The 9143-nt window shown below is 30.9% G+C and overlaps 1 pseudogene; it reads right to left on the bottom strand.

Annotated features, from left to right (window-relative positions):
- Nucleotides 1-293: 293 nt before the first annotated feature.
- LOC127126683 (UDP-glycosyltransferase 73C6-like) lies at nucleotides 294-1948 on the bottom strand (annotated as a pseudogene).
- Nucleotides 1949-9143: the final 7195 nt, after the last annotated feature.

The raw sequence follows: 9143 nt of genomic DNA on the forward strand, positions 1-9143 counted from the left end.
GTATTTGATTTAAAGTGTGTTTATTTAAATACGTATTAAAAGGAAGCCCAAATTTGACATATTGTATCTTAAAGATGGAAATGCACCGATTTGTTTTCAGCATTATGCTAAACCTTAAGCTTATGAGTATATATATAGGAAAAATTTATGTAGAGTCTATCTAACAGCAATAACCATAAGCTTACTCACTCTAACAACTTAACAAGCTGCAACTGATCTAACAAACTAATGACCATGCATGGAATCAAGTGGAGCTAGTGCAACATATAACTTGTGTAGCGAGGCAATTAAACTAAAGATGAATCAAGAGGTAGTTGTGATTTCATGATAAAAACATACAATACATACAAGCAACACCTTGTTTTTATGACAATTTTCATGCTTGCAGCGTGGAACAAATAATGACATCAAAAGGATAAATGTTATAAATTGCATGTCTCAACTTTGGTGTTTTGATTGTAGTTGTATGATATCTTGAATAAGCAAAGTCATATTAATATAAGAAGATCCACCTTTTTCAATAGCTTTCTTACCAATCTCACTTAATTCACTAGCTCTTTCTCTTCTCTCTTTACTTTCTTCATCTCCCTCATCCATCACATTACATATTGCCTCCTTAATACTTTCCTTCTTTACAACAATACCTAACTTCTCTTCCTCACCAAACTGCATTACAACCTTAACACCAAGACTCACTCCAATCTTCAAAACTTGAGTCACAAGCTTCTCATTCAAAAATTGGTCACCAAATAATGGCCAAGTTGCCATTGGAACACCAACACTTATCCCTTCCAGTGTTGAATTCCAACCACAGTGTGTTAAGAATCCACCAATTGAAGGATGAGATAATATCACCATTTGTGGGGCCCATCCTCTAATTATGAGGCCTCTCCCTTTGTTCCTTTCCTCAAACTTTTCATCACTAACCCACTTTTCCAACTCTTGAGTTTTATTAGTTCCATCCCTAATCACCCAAATAAATGGAATTTTGGTTTCTTCTAATCCCAAAGCCAATTCAACAAGTTGTGAAGAAGCTAAGTTGCATAAACTTCCAAGGCAAACATAAACAACAGATTTTGGTTTATGTAAATCTAGAAACTTTAAACAATTTTGTTCACTTATGGAAGCTATGTTACCTCTTTCAGCCTTATCTAAATAATCTTTGTTGCAAAGGGAAACAGGACCAACGCACCAAACCTTATCATTTCTTTCTTTTTTATAATCATTGACATATTCTTCCTCCAGTTCTTCAAAAGTGTTTATGATTTCACCGTATGATTTCATTTCAGCTTCATTCATTTTCTCAACAAACTCCTTCAGTTGTTGTTCCTCCATTGCTACTGGGATTTTCTCTTTGGTGACTTGAAGGTATGCCAGGAACAGTGAAATACTCGGAATCAGAATTTACGCTTTCAAGAATCTTTGAAGAGTGTACCTTGAGAACGCAATGCAGACAGAAGCAAGAGAAACCATGGAATGAAATCCTTGGAATTTGATGTTTTTCAGCTAATTGACAAGTCCAAGGAATGCAGAAATCAGAGATAATGCAATTTGGTTTTGGTGACAGTTTATCAAACAGTTCCTCTGCTGATTTGTGAAGCAAGGAAACTGCATGAAAAAGACTGTACATGATATCTTTTGAAATATCAACCATGTCAAAATTCTCACAACCATCTGGTAATCCAGCTTGTTCTGATGGAAAATTGAGTTTTACAAGATTGATTTGAAGGCCAGAGGAAACAGCACGAGAAAGAACAGAAGTAAAGCGTGATGCATTTTTGGGTGTAGTGAAAATGGTAACAATGGCACCATGTTGTGCCAAGAGTTTAGCTATGTCTATCATTGGAATAATGTGACCTTGTGCTATGAAAGGAAATAGAACAAAGTGTGGAACAGGAATGTTTTCTTGCAAAACCATGGTTTAGAAAAAAATGAATGAGTCGTGTATGTATTTTAAGTTAGACTTTCTAATTAGCAAGTTTTTTAAAAGAAATTGTGACTTTCAATTTTATTTATTTGTTTAAAACAATCAAATAGATGAATGGTTGTGGGATATGATAGATGTGTTGTATTGGAGTATATGAGAGAATTGTGTGGATCATGTATTATGTTTTATGTTTACCACAAATTCTCTGCTTGGACGTACACAAAATACTCAGAAGATAGTGATGTGAAGATTCCCTTGTTTACCACCAACACCAACCCTACCGTTTAGGGCCTCAATTTTTTATATTATCTTTATATAATTTATATTAATTAGTTTTTTAAAAAATGACTTTTTAAATTATTTTTATACTAATTAAATAATTAAACTTATTTAAAATATATAATAATAATAATAACAACCATTTACAATATATATCATATAACTTTTAATTTAGAAATCACACTTATGCAACAAACTTTTATATTTTTTTTACATAATAGAAGATTTGATACTTAAATTTTTTTTAGGAATTTTGACAATGTATTTTATATTGTGATTGTTTTAAATGATGAGATGTGTGTTTAGATGAGTTAATTTTATTATCAATTAAAAAAAATGTTAAATAAAATTGATATTAGTAATATAATAAGTTTACATTCTAAAAAATCAAAAGGACAGAGTAATTTAGTAAAATGACAATATTATTACATTTTTTATTTTCTACACTACTTCTAATATATTTATAAGATTAATTTAGTAAAATGACAATATTATTATATTTTTTATTTTATGTGCAAAAACAACGACATTATTTTTGAAACGGACAAAGTAATTTTATACTATAATCAAATAGGAATTTATCACTTAATTATATTATACTATCTATATCTATATAATATATTAAATATGAATATCACAAACACATGTTAATACTTTTATTTCATAGGTGTCACATCATCTTATAGGTGTCACATCACCTCTCGATACTCATTTTCACTTTTTAAAAAGCAAAATACAATATTTTTTCTCTATTGGAGATCACGAGTTCGTTTTAATAAAATAATTTGATAACACAACCAATATTTCAACTAAGAACCTTCCTCTAAATTTAAAATTTAAAATAGACATATGAATCTAAAAATTAAAATTAAAACTAAATTTTCTTTAAAAGCATGAAATTGAACACTTAAAATAAAAAAATAATAATTTTAAGGTAGTTATAATCAAATATTTACTAACCTAATAATTAATTACTAATTTAGATAAATATATTCTTTTCATAAAATTTATAAAATAATATTTATATTTATTTTAAGATGATTATTAACTTTAATATATATTTTTTAATTTTGTGTCTTTAAAATAATTTTAGTTTTTTTCCATTTTAAAATATTAAATGGTATAGTACTTTTCATTATTCCATTTATAGTATTTGGTTGTTGATTTTAATATTTGATTTTGATATTACATTGCAAAAAATTTAAAAGTATATAATTCATATATGAATTTCTTGAATATTGATGACTTATTCGGAATTCAACTAATTAAAATAATTTATTCTTATTTTAAAAAAGTATTTTAAAATAAATAAATTTCATATTTATTTTGAACAAAATATTTTAACAGCATAAGAGATACTTCAGTAATTATCTCAAATTTCAAAAATATATCATAATAAGTGTGTGAATTCAAACACAATTAAATAGATTTTGTTTTCCTAAAATTATAATTGTAAAATAATACTTCAAACAAATGTTTTTAATATTAAAGTAGATCTGACACAATTTTTTTAAGGCAAATCACTCTCATTTGATTCAAAATATAATTGAATATGTCACAATCTTATCACTCTCATTTGATTTAAAATATAATTGAATATGTCACAATCTTTTACCGTGTTCATATATTTCACCATTACATTTTTCATACTGGATTAGAAATTAATGACAAATAAGAAGATTTTTAATTTCTCACATATGATAATAGATTTTTCCCAAAGAGAATTACACTTTACTCTTTTCATTTATAATAGTGATCATAGATATCATAATAAAAATATTAAAAATAATATCTAAAAAAAGAACATTTATGTTTGAATTTATATCAATGATAGAATCACTTAAGTTTTTACCATCTCATTAATTAAATTAAAATTACTAATTAAAAAACAATTAAGCCTAAAATTTTACAAAATAAATATAAATTGTATAAAGCTAATAAAGTTTTATTCAATAATAATTGCAAATAAAAATTTAATTTAATTTAACACTCAGAATAAATACACATCTTTAACACTTTAAAACTAAATATCTAAATCAAAGATAACTACTAAAAAGATATGAGAATCAAAACAATTACATATTAAGTTTGATATATATTATTTTTATAAAATTATAGATATTATTTTTATTTTTCTTACAATTATTTTTTAATTATAAATATTAAAGAATAGAAATTTTAAAATATATTTTTAATATAATACCTCTAAATAATTTTAGATTATTTCAATTCTACAAATAAAGTAAAGACAAACAATAAGATTATTGATTTTTTTACATATAAAACTACTAGAAAATTCGCTTTCAGTGACCCAATCTGTGATTGAAATTTTTTGGTCACTCCACCATCGAATTAGCCGCTGAACTTTACATCATTTTAGTAAAATTTTAAAAATAACTAAACTGATCACTAAATAAAATTAACCACCAAATTAGCAACTGAAATTTTATGACCTTAATATTCAGTCACAAAGAAATATCTTTTTATAAAATTAATCTTTTTGAAAATTTTAGTGACCAAAATTTTGGTCACTAGCCATTTTTTTCTTTTATAAATTACTCTCTTTTAATTTTACACTTTCTTTTTTGAATATGTTACATTTCTAATATTTAGTTTTTATTCAAATTTTGAATTTTATTATTTTAAAAATAAACTATATATTAATATAAAAAAATTGACAACATAAATATTCAAATTTTACTAAAAAATGTTATTTTAATAATAATAATAATAATAATAATAATAATAATAATAATAATAATAATAATAATAATAATAATAATAATAATAATTAAAATATCAATTTTATTAACATGTATGAACGTCCATATATATATTTGATAAATATTATTACGTGTCTGAGTGGTATAAGTGCTAATGTATCTAATTATGGAGCAAAGTAACTGAGTTTGATCCTCCATGTGCGCATTTTAATTTATTTTACATTTTTTAACAAATTAAAATAGTAGTGTAAGAAAATTGAGTTTATAGTTTTCTATTTTTTTATAATAATGATTATAGTAAATATAATAAACAAAGATAATGTTTTATAATGAATTGTCATATTTTTGTTTGATCAAAATTTATATGGATCTTTTACTCTTGATAACAAAAGAATAACCAGAGCAATAAATTATATGCGGAAATTGTTGGAAATCTCCCAAAATCTATGGAGAATTTCAATCAATCTTGATGAACAAGATTATTATCACCCACACAATAGTAAAGAAAAGAAATGAACAATGGAAAAAGAGAGAGTGTATAGAACGATGAATGAGAAGAGTAATATAATTCTGCAGAGTTTTTCTCTGCCCACAAACTGTGGAAAACTTCTTATTCACTTTGCAATTGCAAAATAAGGTGAATACAATATTATGAATGCTCTATTCACTTCTATATGAAAATAAAGGTTACTCTCTCTATCTATAGGTTTAGGTTAACTTGAACCTCAAGTCAAAGCCCAAAACTATAAAAACCCAAAATTATAAAAGTCAAAAATAGCTAACACTACTTAACACACTAGATGGTTGGACACTTCCTTGCTCTGTCGAGCAACCTGCTTCGACACAAGGAATTACAATTCAACACACCACCTAATTCATTGTGTCTAAGCTATCTACATTCATCATAACTCTTAGCCTTCTGAACATTTTGACATGCACTCCCTTCGTCATGATATCTGCAATCTGATTCTCAGTTCTGCAGTGTTCCACATCCATCTTCCCATCTGCTACCTGCTCTCGAAGATAATGGAACCTTATCTCGATGCGCTTGCTTCGACCATGTGATATCGGATTCTTCGCCAGATTGATAGCTGACATGTTGTCGATCTTCATGGTAATTGCTCCATGACTCTTCATTGTTATCTCTTCGACTAGATTCACCATCCATGTTGCTTGACATACACAAAGAGAAACAACTATGTATTCTGCTTTGCACGATGATAATGCCAATATTGGTTCTTTTCTCGAACTCCAAGCAACTGGTGCACCACCTAGCATAAACACATAGTCAGCTGTGGATTTTTGATCCTCAGCATCACTACACCAACTTGAATCGATGTATCCCACTAATTTGCATTATTTTCCTTCATCAGTTGTAGGAAACAAAATTCCATAGTCGAGAGTTCACTTCAGATACCTTAGTATCCTCTTCGTCGTTGCTAGATGTGATACCTTTGGCTTATGTATGAACTTACTCACCATACCTACACTGTATGCTAAGTCAGGCCTTGTGTGACAAAGGTATCGAAGTGACCCAATAAGTCTTCTGTATTAGGTTGGGTCGACATCATCTTCATCTGAATCTTTCGACAGTTGTAATATGGGCTCAGTTGGAGTCGAAGTTGGGTTGCAATCTTGCATCTCAAATCTCTTGAGTATTTCACATGCATACCTTCTTTGATGCATCATAAAACCTCTACCACTCTTGTAGAATTCGATGCCAAGAAAATATGAAATGTCACCCATATTCGACATTTCGAATTCCTTGTTGAGATCACCTTTGAAGTCTTCGATCTCCTTCTTGCAGCTACCTGTTATCAATAGGTCATCGACATAGAGGTATAGTGTAAGCAATTCACTCTCGCTTCTTCTTACATATACTCCATGTTCAGATTTGCACTTCACAAATTCCTTCTCCCTTAGAAAGTCATCTATTTTCTTGCTCCAAGCTCTTGGAGCTTGTTTAAGTCTGTACAAGGCTTTATGCAGCCTGTACACTTTTCTTTCTTCTCCATGTTTCACAAACCCAACTAGTTGTGCAACATAAACTTCTTCTTATAAGGGTCCATTAAGGAATGCATATTTCACATCCATCTGACACATCTTCCAGTTGTTCATGTTTGCTAGACCAACTACCAACCTGATTGTTTCGATCCTAGCAACATGTGAAAAAACTTCATCGAAGTTGATTCCTTCTTTCTGAAGAAATCCTTTTGCCACAAGTCTCGCCTTGCGTCGAGTCACTTATCCTTTGGGATTCAACTTCACCTTGTATACCCACTTCACATCGATTGGCCTCTTGTCTTGGGGCAATTCGACAACTGACCAAGTGTTGTTGACTTCGATTGACTTCAGCTCTTCGTTCATTGCTTTCATCCACTTCGAATCTTTCAATGCCTCTGTTACATTGACATGTTCGACATCTGCGTAGAAAGTATAGTGTACCATCTCACCTTCTTCATCGACCATATCATCTGATGTAATCACACATTCTTGCAACCTTGCAGGCATGTGTCTCGTTCTTCGAGTTCTGCTTGTACTTGCTTCACCTCTGACTTCTTCCTGTCGAACTTCTCTTTCGACTTCACTAGTTGGGTCATCAACAAATATTCTCACTGAATCTTTCTTGACATTCTCAGTCCAATCCCACTCCTTAAGCTCATCTATGATCATGTCCCTGCTGATCACTACTTGCTTATTCATTGGGTCAAATAACTTGTATCCTCCAGTCAAATGATATTATATCAGGATCATCTGACTGGACTTGTCGTCAAGTTTTCTTCTCAACTGATCTGGCACATGTCTATGTGCTATAGATCCAAACACCCTCAGATGACTCAAGCTAGGCTTGACACCAGACCAACATTCTTCTGGCGTGATTCCTTCTAGCTTCTTCGTCAGATATCTATTCAGGAAATATGCCACAGTCGACACAGCTTCTCCCCACAATTCTTTGGGTAGATGCTTTCATTTCAACATACTTCTAACCATATTCATAATGGTTCTATTCTTCCTTTCCGCGACTCCATTCTGCTGTGGAATGTAGGGTGGCATCACCTCATGCCCAATCCCTTCTTTCATATATAATGCATCGAAGTCTTTCGACACTTATTCTCCACCATCATCAGTCCTCAAAATCTTGATCTTTCGACTGCTCTGTCGTTCGACCATAGATTTAAACTTGGTAAATACCTCGATCACTTCCCTTTCTTCTGGATCAAGTAAGACCACATTTTTCGACTGAAATCATATATGAATGTAACAAAGTATTTGTTACCTCCAATTGAATCCACCTGGAGAGGACCACATACATCAGAGTATATGACTTCAAGAATTTCCTTAGACCTGCTTCCTGCATCCTTACTGAAGTTGTTCTTATGCTGCTTTGCATGCACACATTCTTCACACACTTCATTTGGAATGTCGATTTATGGTAATCCTGAAACCATGTTTCTTCTCTTCAAGTCTCTGATGTCTTTGAAACTGAGATGGCCAATTCTGTAATGCCATATCCATTCATCTCTGTTGGTTGCTGTTGCAAGGCACTTATGCTCCATCACATTTAGTTCAATCTTGAAGATTCTATTCTGAGACATTGAAGCCTTCAAGATCAACCTTCCATTTGAGTCAAGAACTCTCATCCTCTTGTCTTCGATCGACACTCTGTAGTTCTTTTCGACCAACTTACCTATGGTGAGCAAACTACTCTTCATGCCTGGTATGTACAACATATTTGAAATTACTGACCTCTTGCCATCTTTCCTCATAATTAGAACATCATAAACACCTTCAGCTGCTAGAGTATTGTCATTTGCAAATTTCACCATGTTCTTCATTGAGGGTTTTATGTTGACAAACCAATATTTTCTTCCAGACATGTGTGATGAGCATCCTGAGTCCAAGTACCACTGGTCCTTGAATCTCTCTTCTTATCTTGTTGTAAGCATCAACAACGTCTCTTTTTCTTCATGTTTCGCCAGCTTTGCATAAGTTTCTTGATTCTTCTACTTTTCTGGACAATCACTAGAATAGTGACCATACCTTTGACAATTGTAACACTGAAGTTGACTATTGTCTGGCTTTTGACCACCACCTCTTCCTCTACCCGCAACACCACCTCTTTTCTTGCCTTGGTTCCAGGGTTTTCTCTGATTCAATTAGTTTCCTTCTTGCTGATTTCGACCAGTCGAATTGTTGTAACCTCCTCTACCTTT

This window comes from Lathyrus oleraceus, chromosome 3 (assembly GCF_024323335.1).
Source record: "Lathyrus oleraceus cultivar Zhongwan6 chromosome 3, CAAS_Psat_ZW6_1.0, whole genome shotgun sequence".
Taxonomy (NCBI): domain Eukaryota; kingdom Viridiplantae; phylum Streptophyta; class Magnoliopsida; order Fabales; family Fabaceae; genus Lathyrus; species Lathyrus oleraceus.